The sequence below is a fragment of the Caretta caretta genome, chromosome 1 (genome assembly GCF_965140235.1).
Source record: "Caretta caretta isolate rCarCar2 chromosome 1, rCarCar1.hap1, whole genome shotgun sequence".
Classification (NCBI taxonomy): Eukaryota; Metazoa; Chordata; order Testudines; family Cheloniidae; genus Caretta; species Caretta caretta.
The window spans coordinates 74511132-74527498 of NC_134206.1; the positions used below are offsets into that span (position 1 = coordinate 74511132).

The following is a 16367-nucleotide window of genomic DNA, read 5'->3' on the forward strand; positions in this document are numbered from 1 at the left end:
CCCCCTTGCTAGTTCTGCTCACCTTCTGTGATCCCTGACCTACCTCCATTACTAACAACCCTTCAGTCAGTCTTAGGAATCTATACACAACAGCATAGTGAATTTGGCATCTCTAGCAAAATAAACAGTGAGTTCTCATTACAGCTGATGTTGAGGGAAAATGAGATGTTGCAAGCATCACAATTACAGAAAGAGTGGCCATGCGTGAGCAGTTCCCTCTTTATGGTCAAACTTAGTAGCAACAGCTGGAGGAATTCAACCCTGAAAATGCTTGAATGGTTCTATGAGCAGTACAAATGAGTCATCAATGAGTTTAGCATGTTGCAGAAGAGTAATGGCTTTGAGAAACAATACATGCAGATATGCACTAAGATATCTCAGTAGGCTCTTATGGAAAGTCCAGTTATCATCATGAGCCATTTTGGGGAAGACCACACAGCTAATAGACTGCATTAATGTTGGTTTTGATCATTCCTGATGAATTAGCTGCTGGAGAAAGAAAATGTGACATATGCCAAAGTACTTCGAAGTTGTGTTGCTATTCCTGCTGTTTATTTGGAGGACAGCTTAATAGAGACACTAAAAAAGGACTCCCACATTTCCTACTAAAAAGGCCAGATTACACTTTTAAAATCAGCGTTTCAAGGACTTTTTACTTGCCTTTCCAAAACAGGGTGAAGTCGACCTCTACACGGCCACAGGTTTTCACAGATAAGGTTACTGACTATATCTGAGCTCTTCAGAGAGAAAGGAAACAAAAATCAAAACTTCTCTTCCACATACATGACAGGCCAAATAGGAGAAACTGGATTAAGAGGGAACTTAATAACAGCTCAACACTTAGTAAAGGACAGTCCGCTATAGCATTATCTCTGCTTCCTAGAATGATTTTCCAGTAGAACTCAGTATATACGTAACAAAATAAAATAATAATAATTAATAATAAATCTGAATAAACAAACGGAAGTGGCTTTGGTTGTATTCATTTGAATTCCAATTCTGCAAATATTCTAGTTAATAGGTTACTAGTAGGAATATGTTTCTGGCTAAAATAGCAAATTTTCGCCAAATATTTGAGAAAGTAAATTCTGAATTTGTAACTGAAAGTATTTGCACCAGAAATCTGACTCATGCTCAGCTAATCAGGGAACAAAACTTTGTGTCCAGTAAAAAATATCCAGTGCATCTCAAATACCAAACACTCAACAGTGATCTAAAAATCAAATTATTGACACAAATTACTTGGTGAATAGTTTCAGATAATTCATACATTTGAGAAAATAGCAAGCTACTTGTGGGCACTTTGAAAACTGAAAAAGAGCTTAAGTATTATGAAATTATTCACTATGAAGTATTTGCTTGGCTCTTTTTCCCATTTTCTTCCACATACCCACAAGTCACTCTATGATTTTGATCATGTGGTGCCAACAGAGGGTACAGTGCCGGAGGAATGTGTCACCCGTGAATAAGAAGTTTTGTCCTTATTATCTCACAACAACTGATGAGCAGTGAAGGAGCTGTGCTGTCTACCTTGAACTATGATTTCTGTGTTGCTAAGGCCATTGTCAATGACAGAAGATTGTCTCTAACACTAATCTCTAGAGACTGTGCTTCATAAAAATGAATAAAGACCTTTTAATTGTAAGATCCATATTCTGCCTGAACATTTTGTATGTGTGTGCAGTGGGGGAGAGAAGGTAGACAGGATGTAAAGAATCCTCTCCCGTTACGTGCCCTGTGTAAAGGACAAGTAGAATTTCAGCCCCCTGTGCTCTGGGGAGTTCAAGGACTGTTCCATCTCTACCAGCGCTTAAAGTAGATTGAAACAGGAAGGAGAGCTCTCACTGCACCAGCCAAAGGGAAGAGGGGAATGCTGCTCCGCAAGCCAGAAGCCAAGAAGAGAAGGGGTAGTCCTTCTCCCCAACACTCCCTTTTACTTTAACCCTGATTTCTAGTTTCCTGGGAGCCAACAGTGCCTCAGGGAGGGAAGGAGGAGGAGGAAGTACTCAGCACCAAGGACTATCAGTGTTGATGCGTACCAATTGTTTTGTCATGTCGTAATGCTTTATGCCTATATGTTTGCATTTTGAAAATCTGTAATATACGAAAAAATAAATTCAAATGTGGGTGATTCTGTTCGGTGTACCTGGAATTTCTCCCTGCACTTTCATTTGGAGAAATTATTCTTGTTGCCCCCTAAAAAACAAGCAAGCAAGCATTGTTTAAAGTTGCTGCTGAGGGTTCACCGCCACATACTAATATTTGCTTATCCATCAGGTGCTCTGGCTTGAATCTGTCTCCTATTTTACTTAGCCAGGTATGTCTAGGGTAACAACAGCCTTCTCATTAAGGAGATTTAATGGAAAATTAAAAATAACCTTTAAAAGCAAGAAAGACAAGTTTAGTGTCTTTCTCTCCCTCTGCTCCCCATGAATATAATTTATAATAATTCCCCTGAGGCATCAGTTGGTGGTTCAGAAAAAGGGCCTTGACACAAGAGACAGGAACAGTATATCAGATATCCTTTATTCTCTACTTAGCATATTTCCTCTTCCCCGACTCCATGCAAGATATATAGGGCTCACTTTTTCTTCCTATAAGGCTGAGCCAGGTTAGGAGTGGGAAGGGTGAATACCCTAAATTTTTCAGGCTTAGAAAGGCATAAAGCCTTCTGGGTACTATGGTTGAGGGGAGCATGGTGCACATTGGACCTTGTTACGTGTTTAAAAAACTATACCAAGTGCTCTCTCTAGCACAGCCAATCAGGGACTCAGTCCTGCACCTACTGGAGTCAATGATCAGACCTCAGGAGTGTAAGTGGATGGGGCATGGCTCTGTCCATCTCTTGGTCAGAAACACCTACCTCTAGAGCCAGTCAGCATTAGCCAGACCCTTCCTTACATGTCTGAGTGCCTGGATTATGAGTGCCCTCTATATGGCTGCACTGGCAGGGAATATGAGGGGGACAAGGCTATCCACACTACCTCCTCCCTCTGTTGCAACTGTCTGAGGGTGTATGTGTTGGGGAGGAGATATAACTTAACCAACAGATTTTTAGTAGGTGTTGAGTGGTGGTTTTATCTTATACATCGAAGTAATGAGCTTGGGTCTCTAACTACACAACATCTTCATGGTGCACTTCTGTTACACAACACCCTCTACTTGTGGTTACTTTAAAGAGGTTCATTATTCATTATTTAGTTGCTGTGTAAGGAAAGTATTTCCCCCTCTGGATGGGGAAAGATGTCTCCTCCAGAGGAAAAATTGCTTAATGCCTCCCAGGTGTGCAAGAAATGTGAAAAACTATAGCTCATACAATGTAATGCTTATGACTTACTGTGCTTATTAGTTCCCTGAATGAAGAGTCATTTGCCCTGCATTTCTTCAGTTTAATTTAATGGAGAGACAAAAAATAGACTGAAATAAAAATGTATTGGGTTGCTCATGCCAAAGAGCAAAAGAAAGGGATTTAATATTTTTTTATATCTTTCAAATGATATGTTATTTTAAACAATCCCAGTTTTTCCTGCTAACTTTATTATTCTCTTGTCTGATTTTCAATGCCATCTGGTCCCTGTGCAGGGGAGGACTGTAAGGGAAAAGCAGAGCTAATTTTCTGTGTCAGCTTAACAAATAAAAGCTGTGCACCATGGATAGCAATCATTAAAGGGATCTATCATAAAAAATTGATACGAAATGGGTTTTCTTTGTCAGCGTTTTGATATGAGATGGTAATTAGGATTGTGTGAAGAAAGATAAGTGTTAATGTGGAAGAGGTATGCTGTATTGTTTTAGGAAGGTATTTAAAAAAACACAACTGCTGTTTTCTAGGCATTTCTCTCACTTTCATTCAGTAGATCCTCTTAACTGCAAATGTTGTTGTCACCAGCCCATGACTGAGTAGGCTTACATTTTGCTGATGTGGTGCTAAATGATTAAACTGCAGCAACTAAATGGTTTATTAAAACTACAAAAACAGTTGTAAATAGGAGTTGATTTGTTTGTAGAAGGTTCTTCCAGGCTACAAGAAACTTGGTTACCAATTCTGCTCTCACACTAATTTTACCCTGGGATAATTCCACAGACTTCAGCTTCCACTGACTTCTGAGACCATCCTGTCCTCCCTGGAGCATCTTGTTGCTTGTTGCTACTACCTCTTTCAGGTCAGTGAAATCACTTTGCTTCTATCATTCTTTTGCTGTCATAAACACAGAAGATAGAGGCTTGATTTTGCAGTATTTACACATTCCAAACCACTGTTGTTCAGTGGGATTTGGGTGCACAAGGAATAGTCTGTATTAGTATACATAATGAGCCATGTTGCTCCTGGTTTATGCCTATTGATTTTGGTGGGCTGTCATGAAGTATGAATTTGCCTCAATGTGTTTGTGTCCTTTAGCCTTACTCATACAATTCTTGAACTGGAATCACTTTTATCCCTTACCTAGCAAGTTTCAGTTTGTTCAAGTGGAGACTTCTCAATGTTTTCCCAACTCATAAATTTTGTTACCACCCATGAACAAAAGCATTAGATTTCTGAGTGTAGAAATAAATTGTACCAGATTAAGAAAAGAATATAGAGTTTGGGGTTGGAATCCCTGAATACTTCCTATCACTACATCTGTGGAGCCCCTTTTAATCAATAACAGCTACTTGAGGATGTGAATATTGGTGTACTTTCTAGAGCTGTCAATACAAAGATTGTCCTGAGCACTAAATTAGTTTAACTCCAGAAATAATATTACCCAGTCAGCCAATCAGTACTGGGTAATGCAATGATCCATGCAGGGCAATCAAAGAGCTATAACTGCATTTGGATTCTGAAATTGTAGGAGTGACTTCAAAAAAATGGTGGAATCATTCATCAGTGAGAAGGAAGACAGGGTATGCAAAATCTCTCCACATTTGAATGAACCTATTTAGATGTCAGGGCACGTATCTTACCCCTAAAACATGAGCTTAAAAAAGTATCTTTGAAAGAAGTCTTCTATGACACACACAAAAATAAATAAATAAATAAAAATCTCAGAATGCTCTAGTTACAATGAACTTTAAATAGGAGAGTGAACTATTAAATTATCTGTGACAAATCTATATTCATACATTAGCAATATGTTTTTTTGCAGCTAGCTCTGTCAACTATTAGAAGACAGTTGCTCACTCGTTGAAGTATCCTTCAGTTAATGTTGTAAAGATGAGTTGCAACTGATGCTCTAATGCTGACTTACTTAATCTTCATGTATAATTTATTCATCATACTCTGTTGTTGCTAAATCATTTAAGCATAAATTTTCATTGTAAGGGGAGCATCAATTAAGTTAGATCATTACCGTATTTCCAGGAAAATGTATTGCTTCAGAGTGAGGAAAATATTTTTGGCTTCTCAATCTTCCTTTTCTTACTCTTGGTCTCCTCTCATCTTTCTCTTCTTGCTTTCTCCTCCTCTCTTAGGCCTGGTCTATGCTACACAGTTAGGTTGAGGTAAGGCATCTTACGTTGACCTAATTATGTCAGCATCTACACTACAGCCTTGCTCCCACCAATGTAAGTGCTCCAACTACACCAACATAACACCACCTTCATGAGAGGTGTAGGGCTCATGTCAGTGTAGTTAGGGTGATGCAATGTCTGTGTAGACACTGCCTTACTTACAGTGCAGGAGCTATGAAATTGACAAGAAAACCAGGCAGTTAGAGCCCAGCTACCTCCAACTCCCCTGGAGAGCTGGGTGGCTGGACCGCGCTGCTTGCTGGGAGCTGGGGAAAGAAGCCTGGGTAGCTGGCCTCCCGTTCCTGGATAGGAGTGAGGGCAAGAAGCCTGGGTGGCTTCCCCACCCATTCCTTGCTGGGAATGTTGACCGTCTTGTCAATTGATGGCGGCTGTTGATGGGGAGCGAGTGGTGTGGGGCCTGAGAAGCTGTGGCAGCTGGACCTTGCTCCCCGGGAGTGAGAAGCCCTAGGCAACTCCCCCCCCCCCAACTCCTGGCAGGGAATAGGGAGGCAAGAAACTCCAGGTGGCTTCCTCCCTGCTCCCGGAAGAGAATGGGGAAGCAAGCAGCCCCAGGTGGCTTCCCTGACTCGCAGCAAGGAATGGGTAGCAAAGGGGGGAGGGGGGGACAGCCCACTAGGAGCCCAGGAGCTTGTGGTGCAGCCAGGGTCCTGACAGGGAGCTGCCAGAGGAGCTGAGAGACGGGGTTCTCAGCTCCTCACACTGACCCTCGTAGGTTGATAGAAGAGCTCCTGGTGAGGACACGCACCACCAACCCAAGTAGATTAGTGTGGATACGCACCACCACAGTAATTACTGTGGTGGTGACTTAAGTTTCTAGTGCAGACATTCCCCTAGGCTCCAACTCAGCAAAGCATAAGTATGTGCTGAACCTTAAGTATAAGCTTAATGTCAACAGGGCTTAAACGTGTTGTATAAGTTAAGGCCATGGAAAAGTGCTTTGCTAAATAGGGATGGTTTGCTGAATCATGGCCTTCTAAAATTCCTCTCTGTGCTTATTCTCCCTGGTAGCAAAAGTCTACTTCTGTTTGTTGTTCGGGGTGTCTCTTTTAGAAATGAAGGTGTGCAAGGAGTGGGAGAGCGAGATTTCCTTTGCTTTAGACCAGGGCTTTTCAACCTTTTTCTCTCTGAAGCCCCCCCTCGACATGCTATAAAAACTCCAGGGTCCAGCAGGGTTGGGGAGCTTCAGGGCAGCAGCCTTGGGAATAGGTATAATTTGACTTCTATTGGGGGTGGGGGGAGAAGCCAGTGGGACTCAAGCCACCTCAGCATGGCCAGGTCCAGGGAGGGAGTGCCACCTCCACCCTTGGCCCTGACTTACTTTATCAGGCCACCCAGCCTGTCTGGATTGGGGGAGGGGATCACAACCAAAAATTATAACTCAAAGGTGGGAGGTTTAGCTCAAAAAGTTTGAAAACAGCTTAGGGTACAGGGAGGGGGGTTAGTTAGGGGATGTGTGCGGGCAGCGGGTAGCTCGGGGTGCAAAGAGAGGGGTGGCTAGGGTCTGTGTGTGGGCAGGGGGGTAGCTCAGGGCAGGGAGGGGGTAGCTGGGGCTGTGTGCAGGAAGGGGGGTCGCTCAGGTTGCAGGGAGGGGGCAGCTAGGGGCCATGTACAGGCAAGAAACCTAGGGTGAAGGGAGGGCATAGCCTCAGGGTGTAGGGAGAGGGCTGTTAGGGGCTGTATGGTGGGGGGGCTCCCCGTGGTCCCTGTTCCTGGAGGGGTCTGCCAGCCACGGAGCCAGGTCTCCCCACCTGGGCGGCTCTTACTGGCTGCCTCTGCAGGAGCAAAGGGGGCTGGGAGCTGAGGAGCAGCTTCAACCCGGGGCACCAGCTGGAGAGGAGGGAAAGCTGCCGCCATCTGCTCCATGGCCCCAGCCAGAGCAGCAGCTGCCCTGCACTGCCTAGCTCCGGCTTCCCACCTCTGACCTGGCCAGGGGGCTGGGAGGAAGAGATGAGGGGTGTGGAGTTGCCCCCAGGACTGCGGTGCTCTTGCGCTGCAGTTTGAGGGTCAATGACTGCCAGGCCCCCGAACTCTGCCCATGGACTCAGGGCTTCTGCCCCACAGGGAGCACCAAGGCTCGAGGCTCTGGGATTCAGCCACACGCCTCCCAGCTTCAGCCCCACGGGGAGCGCTGGGGCTGGGGGGTGGGTAGGGGCCTGGGATCGCTCTGGGTTTCAGCTGCAGGGCCCCGCAGACCCCTGGAAAGGGCTCATGGACCCCCAGGATCAGCAGACCCCTGGTTGAAAACCACTGCTTTAGACTGTAACAGACTTTCCAGTGCCTTGTGACCCATCCGACTGACTTTCATGACCAGGACTGCGACCCACCAGTTGAGAGACATTGGTCTAGGTCAATATGTGTCTTTGCAGTATCGTTTACACTGTTTTTTTTTTTCAAATCTGCTTGTACTTTATTGTAATTTCCTGGTTGTCAAATATTTTGTCCCTTGTAAAATATTCCAACAGAATTGTCTTAAATTAATAGAAAGCAATTTAAATCATTTTCATCTTAATTATTTTTGTATGGGCATTTCCCTTATTTTGTAATACAAGAAAACTAAGTCTACTAAAGTAACATTTTCATTTATTCCTAGTTCCATTTTTAAGATATCTCAGTCAGGAAGCTTTTTTTGAAGTCCCACTCTTGCAGAGAACCTGCTAAGCAGCAGCTCTGACTCAAACCTGCTCCTGGGGACCTTTTAAGAGTGGTATATAGACTAGCCCTGGTAGTTCTGTCTGCTTTTGTAAAGCTCATAAACTCCACACTCCTCACAAGGACACTAGAAAAAAAACACATTTGGAATTTCTACACCACGCTGTTTTGGGGATATGCTGTTATAAAACACATTAAGATAATGTTAAAAAAGCAAATTACCACTGATTTTACACACTCTCAAATCTCACAAATGCCATGTCCAATTACCCTTCAACTTTCAAGGAAAAAAAATTCTTCTTGCAGAACACCATGCATGAGAAATTTCATATAGAATTGTTCAATGTTCCTAGAATTAGAATCGGGCTTATAATGGAAGATACTTACTACCTTAACAATTGAATAACTACTATTGCTCTATAATACTGTTAATTTCAGAACCTGTAGAACACAGATAAATACTCAGCATAAGAGATGTATAGACTATCTATCTAACAGGGTGTACGGAAGCTGGGGAGGGGAAATCACACCTGTTAGCCCATGACAAGGTAGTGTCACTATGCTGACAGAACACTGCATCTTGTATTGTATCTGAAGAAACAGTAAGCAGCTTTGTGCTGATAATCTTAATTTAACAGGGTTAAAATCCATTTTAAAATGTTCTTTTAAAAAATGTAAAATGTAAATATTCTTTCCACCCAGCCATCCTAGGAAATTCAGGGCCAAATTTTGTCTCTTGTCAGACTAAATCCAGAAGAGCTCAATTGAAATCAATGGATTTTTTTATATGTTAAAATGCCACTCTATAGCCTTGCCCCCACCATATAATCTGCAATATATGGACATTACAGTATTAAATCTTGGCCAGACTGCCTTGGACTACATGCCTGGCCAGGGGAGCAAGACCCTCCTTTACACAAGCCAGCCTGAGCTTGGGTCTGGGTGAGCAGGAGTATGTGGGCACTGTGTGATCATGACTCCTACCAGGAGGGCAGGGAGTGGGTGGGAAATGAGCAGATCCTTGGCTCCACCTTTATATTGCACTGTCCACCATAGCTGTGCCTTAAGAGGGTGTTGGCCATCTCCACCGGAACAAGTAGGGGCACAAGGATACATGACTCAGAGGGGCATCTCTAAGTCACAATGTGTCTCAGGTTTACTGAACTATTTATGCAGCATCTCTTGCTCAGGGCTTGGCTTGGAGGCACCACAAGTGTTTTCTTTACATAAGTCTTTTTTTAAATCTTGTTTTAATATAGCTGAAGGGGTAAAACATCTCATGGAGCTATATGAGGTTCAGGAATGTACATAGTGGAGGGGCTACATTTTGCCATGTGAGTAGATACAATGGTGAGCTGTACTGTCTCTTGCATTACGATGCTGTAATGTACAAATGTTGGAGTTTGAATATGTTAACTTGGAGCATGTGGCATTTTTAATCTCATGATCAGAGTACTGTAATGTTAAGCTTCTATTTCAGCTACCAATAGGTGCCAGAGTTTACCCAGTTCCTCTAGGTAGTGAAGTTGCTCATGTAACAGTAGGATGCACAAAAGCACACATACTGACATGGCTGACAAATTTTGTACTTTTTTCCATCTGGAATTTTATTCACATAGTCACATTCACTGTAGCAATTTGTTTTATATGCAAAGTTTTCTGCTCTGTAATTTAAACCTGATCCTGGACTGCATCTGAATTGCACTTAGAACAGCTTTGGGGAAATAGAGGCGAGGGGGAAGGAGGGTGGGGAGCAAACCAGCTACCTGATCCCATGCTGACAGGCTCTTGATTCATGTAGCCTTTTATAGTCTCCTTTCTAATCTAATCGCCTTCTATGATGAGATTACTGGTTCTGTGGATGAAGGGAAAGCAGTGGATGTATTGTTTCTTGACTTTAGCAAAGCTTTTGACACGGTCTCCCACAGTATTCTTGTCAGCAAGTTAAGGAAGTATGGGCTGGATGAATGCACTACAAGGTGGGTAGAAAGCTGGCTAGATTGTCGGGCTCAACGGGTAGTGATCAATGGCTCCATGTCTAGTTGGCAGCCGGTATCAAGTGGAGTGCCCCAAGGGTCGGTCCTGGGGCCGGTTTTGTTCAATATCTTCATAAATGATCTGGAGGATGGTGTGGATTGCACTCTCAGCAAATTTGCGGATGATACTAAACTGGGAGGAGTGGTAGATACGCTGGAGGGGAGGGATAGGATACAGAAGGACCTAGACAAATTGGAGGATTGGGCCAAAAGAAATCTGATGAGGTTCAATAAGGATAAGTGCAGGGTCCTGCACTTAGGACGGAAGAACCCAATGCACAGCTACAGACTAGGGACCGAATGGCTAGGCAGCAGTTCTGCGGAAAAGGACCTAGGGGTGACAGTGGACGAGAAGCTGGATATGAGCCAGCAGTGTGCCCTTGTTGCCAAGAAGGCCAATGGCATTTTGGGATGTATAAGTAGGGGCATAGCGAGCAGATCGAGGGACGTGATCGTTCCCCTCTATTCGACATTGGTGAGGCCTCATCTGGAGTACTGTGTCCAGTTTTGGGCCCCACACTTCAAGAAGGATGTGGATAAATTGGAGAGAGTCCAGCGAAGGGCAACAAAAATGATTAGGGGTCTGGAACACATGAGTTATGAGGAGAGGCTGAGGGAGCTGGGATTGTTTAGCCTGCAGAAGAGAAGAATGAGGGGGGATTTGATAGCTGTTTTCAACTACCTGAAAGGGGGTTCCAAAGAGGATGGCTCTAGACTGTTCTCAATGGTATCAGATGACAGAACGAGGAGTAATGGTCTCAAGCTGCAGTGGGGGAGGTTTAGATTGGATATTAGGAAAAACTTTTTCACTATGAGGGTGGTGAAACACTGGAATGCGTTACCTAGGGAGGTGGTAGAATCTCCTTCCTTAGAGGTTTTTAAGGTCAGGCTTGACAAAGCCCTGGCTGGGATGATTTAACTGGGAATTGGTCCTGCTTTGAGCAGGGGGTTGGACTAGATGACCTTCTGGGGTCCCTTCCAACCCTTATATTCTATGATTCTATGATTCTATGATTCATATGGAAGTCCCGGGTCTCTGATTTGCCTGTGCAGTAGGACATACTGGTTCCCTTTACTGAGCCTATGAAATTCATGGGCATATTTGGTGTGCTTATGGTGCAGTTAAGTACTCATACAGTCATTATTTGTTTTCAGGCCATATTAAGTACAAAGTGTTCTTCTTAAGCAAATTCTTTACTTGTAAAGGCCACTCCTTATACTGGCAGCAACTTTCTCAGAAGCAAAGATGGCTCTTTTTGGGTTCTCTACAAGTGAATACAGTAAACATTGATTTCAAGCCATGGGCCAGATCCTCAGCTGATGTACATCAGTTTAGCTCCTTGTATCATGGAAAACACTGTGAGCCAAATTCTGTATTCAGCGACAGCTGTGCAGCTCCATTGAATCCAGTGGGGCAGCCTGGGTAGCTCTGAAAGAAGGATTTGGTTTTTAATGTAGCATATCCATTTGTTTATGAATATTGTACTGAATAGCTCTCCTCACAATGACAGAAAGAACACAGCTTCCATGTAGTTCATGGAGGTGAAAGGAATGAACTGTGCAAGAAACTTCTCTCAAGTAACTGACGTGTCCCTTAAGTTGAATTGTCAGAAATAGAGACACACACACAAAAAAGGTAGATTTTCACCAAAAATATTTTTTTTTCAGTTTTTCATTGTTCTGATGGAAATTTTGCAACCAACTTGACTTAACATATAGCATTTCCTTTTGGACAAGCTAACTGTATTGTAAGCACTGTACATCTAGCTAGACTACAGCACTTTCAGCATGATTCCATTCTCATGTTCAAGGCTCTGTTCTCATAATCAGGCCTTCAGCTTTTAATTTTGCTGACTCCCATTTAAGAACCTACCAGAACTATTTGGCTCTCCTTAAAGCGCTATATTTCTTATGAAACAGGGCATGGTATTCACTTGGTGAATTTCTGTTGGTGGAAGACTGAAGAGGCTACTTCAAGTGGTGAACAATCCATTGGAATGTGAGTGATGACTGTATTAAATAAGAAATAGTGCACAATATGGCTAAGATGATCACGTTATGTTTCCATTTATAATTCCTTCATCTCTCAGGATTAAAATAGAGCCCACCCAACACAGTCGTGCAATACTCTTTTGCAATATTGTTTACATAGCCCTCAAATAATCTATGTTAAGATACATTTAGGTCTGCATGGCTACCTTCTCCCACACAGCTCCTCATTCTTTTGCATTCATTTCACTGGTGGCATATATTCTATATGGTGTAGTACTTTATCCACAACATGGCACCTTTGAGATGGCTCACATAGCTAAGGCCCTGACTACCTCAGTGACAATATTTAGCTCTGGAGGCTTAGAACCTGGGACTATTCAGTATGAGTAAGGGTGGCAGAATGTAGCCTGTTGTTATTATGGTCCTGAATATTATTATTGACTTAGACTTCTTACATGTAAGCAGTGACCTGGAGAAGATCTCTGTGTAAACTCGGAAGCTTGTCTCTCTCGCCAACAGAAGCTGGTCCAAAAAAAAAAAAAAGATATCTCACCATCTTGTCACTTCCTACATGATCATTTATCTTATTTTAATGGCATTTATTATAATAATTCAGTCTCTGACTTAGGACAGCTTCACCATTCAGGACAGCACTGAAGCATGTGCTTTAAATTTAAAATTTAAGCATGCTTCAGTGCTGTCTTGAATAGGGAGGGGTTTAAGAATGTGCTTAAATGCTTTCCTGAATCAGTGACTTTGTCAGCCCATATATTATGCACTGTACATTTTCTTTGTCCCTATCAGCACAGCTTTCCTCAGGGCAATTCAGGGGATCAGACAGTAAACTATAAAGGTAATTTAACTGTGAGTTTACATGTGCTACATATGCCAGTAAATTTTAATGAATAATTTCTGCTGTTGTACTTAATCTGAAATATTGTGTGTAAGCAGTGTCAGAATGAGCTCCACCCTGGCATCTGGTGGTGAGGTGTGGCAAGTTGTGGAAAAGAACTTCAGGGGCCGATCGCATTTGCATAGGCACACCCACCCTGCCTAGAATGAGGCCATAGCTGCTCAAATGGTCACTTTGGCTGCTGTGGGATCCCCAGTGTCTCTGTTATTGGGGCAGGAAGAATAAATTGTTATTACCCTGATTATGGGAACTGTGCTTGGAACTGTACTGGGCCTTTTGTTATGATGGAAGGACTCACCATCAACTAAGTAGCACTCGCTAGGCAAGGGTCATGGGTTCCAAAACTGTGTGAATTGAGAGAGGCTGGGGACAAGTATTAATACTTGGTGGCATGGGCCCTTTGGTGAGGGCATTACATGCTAATTGCACTTCCTCCTCTCTCCACTGTGGAATGTCAGAGCTAATTTTGATTCCATTAGGAGTCTAGTTACAGCTACTGAGCTCACTTTGGGCTAATGGTGTACTAACACTGAGGCTCCCCTACTACAAGCTGAATTCACCTAAGAGCTGAAATCACTGAGTGTTGTGTTAAGTAGTGGGGGAGCCTGAAGATATATTGTGGAACAGTTTCTGGGATGGCTGGAGTGCCTTGTGGACAGGCTGGTGGAGCAGTTCATAGGATGGCGGGAGCTGCTTGTGGGACGCAGAGCGAAGCAGTTTGTGGGACGGCGGGAGCTGCTTGTGGGATGCGGAGTGGAGCAGTTTGTGGGACGGCGGGGGCTGCTTGTGGGCCGCAGAGCAGAGCGGAGCCAAACAAAGCAGTTTGTGGGGCGGCTGGTGGAGGGGAGCGGAGCAAAGGCCTATGGAGCTGTGGGGCGGTCAGCTTCACATCATGTAAGGTGCCCCTTACCTCTCTTCCCCGCCCCCCCCCATCTCCACCCAGGTTGGGAGGTAAAGCTCTGCAGATAAACTTTCGAACTCTGGGGCTGCCCTGACCAGGGACAAAGACTTTTGGGTCATTGGACTTTTGGGACTTTGGGTGATTTGGGGTTGCTGGACTCAAGAACCAAAGGGAAAGGGCATGCCCCAAATTTGCTTGGGGTGGGTTTTGCTCATGGGTTGTGTTATGAATCCTGTTGGTGGTGTTTCCTCAACATAATGCCACATTGTTTCTCTCTGTTATTAAAAGACTTTTTGCTACACTCAGACTATGTGCTTGCGAGAGGGGAAGTATTGCCTCTTGGAGGCGCCCAGCGGGGGTGGTATATATTTGTCCCAGGTCACTGGGTGGGGGCTTGAGCCGGTTTGCATTGTGTTATTGGAATGGATCTCCTAGATATTGAACCGGGCCCTTGTTGCTGCTAACTCTGACAGGCAGAAGGGTTACATGTGTATAAATATTATTTGCTGTCTATTTCTTCGATAGATGAGAAAGGAAAGAATCATATAGGATCCCTTCTGTAGCTGAACCTTTCTGTATGTGTTGCTCAGTGTTGAGGCTCGCAGTGTTGCAAATCTCATATGTTCAAAATTCATATTCAAGAAAAAAAGATTGTGTTAAAAATCAGGAGATTTTTTTTAAAAAAATACCTGTTAGATTCTTTTTATTTGCCTTTGCTTGTTTATCAGCATTCACACTTTTTATTTTTTTTTCTGCAGCACAAGTACTAGGAAATGACTTTTAAAAAAATGCATGTTGAGATTGTCATGCAAGATTCCAGTAGCTGAGGCTTCAAGAAAAACACTAACAATTACAGACTTCTCAATCACATTGTGAGAGATGGCAACACTGGGCTGAGATCTCTTTGTTATATAGGTAATTTTGGTTAGTTTCCATTACAGAGAGAGTGCATTGGCTGCAATAGGATCATGGGGGAGTTGGCCACTCCCACCTTCAACATATTTCAACATGTGATCCCTTGAGCCCCTCTCTGTGCAACTGCAGACCTGGTAAGTATTGTGCTTCCATACACAGAGAGAAAGGCTTACTTCTACTCCCAGACATAGCTGGATCATTAAGCAGCAGCTTTGTCCACTGTGAGCAAAATTATCCACTAACTGAGACCACTGGCCTTTCTCTATACCGGTATGCAAAGCAGAAGTGTGTGTATATGGCAGGATTGGAGGAGCCTGTGCAGGGGGTCTGGATCCTCTGCACACTTCAGAGCTATGCTCCCAACAGCCTACTATACAGGACAGATTTAGGGGTAGGACAGGATGGGGACAGTAGATTCTCATAGGCACAGTATTCTGGCAAGTTCCACCCTTGAGACTAATCCAGTAGTAGCCACAGAGTGATGGGATGATGAACAAGTCCTTCTTCTCCTCTCCTGTGCCAGTGAAGAAGATTTGAACACAGCCCAAGTACTTGACCTGTACAGATGCCAGCATTTGGTCTTATGTTAGCGTTGTGATTGCTTTAATGGCTTGCACTCTAGCACTAAAGAGCTAGTCAGAGAGATAGGTGAGAGAGCAGAGCTTTGTAAAAGCCTATTCTTGGATGCATTACATCATTGATTGTATCATCAGGGATGCAGAAGCAAAACTAGGGGTAATACATGAAAAGGAGGCATGTTCACTTTGTCATAAGAAACACAAAGGAAAAAAATTTGCTATGTGAACATATAATAAGTACGAGGCAAATGGAATAGTTTGTCAAGCTTCTCTAAACTATGGGGTGAAAAGAAAGAAAAGAAAAGAAATTGGTTTTAAAAAGTACTTTGGGCATCTCTGTAGACTTTCCAACAGATGCAGGTAAGACGTAGCTAAGAAACAGAGGGCCACATGATAGAATTCAGCAAAAGAGTATCCATAAAAGGAGGAAAGCATGAAAATATCATCTTGAGTCATTTGAAAAGAATGGGAAAGAGGAGCTGGACTCTCAGTACAGTTGCTGGTGGGTAGAAAAGGGAGCTTCTGAAATAGGGGACTCCCATTGACTTCAATGAGCTTGGGAGGAGCCCTTAATTGGACAACTGAATGTTGGAAGTTACCTTGACAACAACTGTAAAAACTGCAATTGAATATAATTTTCAGTGTCTTTTTAAAGCTTCGTTCTTGGCATCATTGGTAGAGCAAACTGGGTTGTTGTATATCACAGCTGTGTTGAGATTGACAGTAATATTGCAGCAAAATTAATATGTTTGTATTTGAGAAGGCAGGTACTTAAATCTCTATAATTAGGCTTTGATAAGGAAAGCAGTTAGTGGGTAGCTATTTGCAGTCCTATTGTGGAGGGGTTATGCCTTTCTGAACTGAAAGGGTCA

At 43.3% G+C, this 16367-nt stretch overlaps 1 long non-coding RNA gene across 2 annotated transcripts in view; it reads left to right on the top strand.

Moving 5' to 3' along the window:
* Positions 1-16367, top strand: part of LOC125637467 (uncharacterized) — a 124879-nt gene that overhangs the window by 65033 nt on the left and 43479 nt on the right. For both annotated transcript variants that reach the window (XR_012668684.1, XR_007356950.2), the window contains exons 4-5: positions 4085-4163; positions 12117-12195. This is a non-coding gene — a long non-coding RNA (uncharacterized LOC125637467). The remainder of the gene's footprint in view (positions 1-4084; positions 4164-12116; positions 12196-16367) is intronic.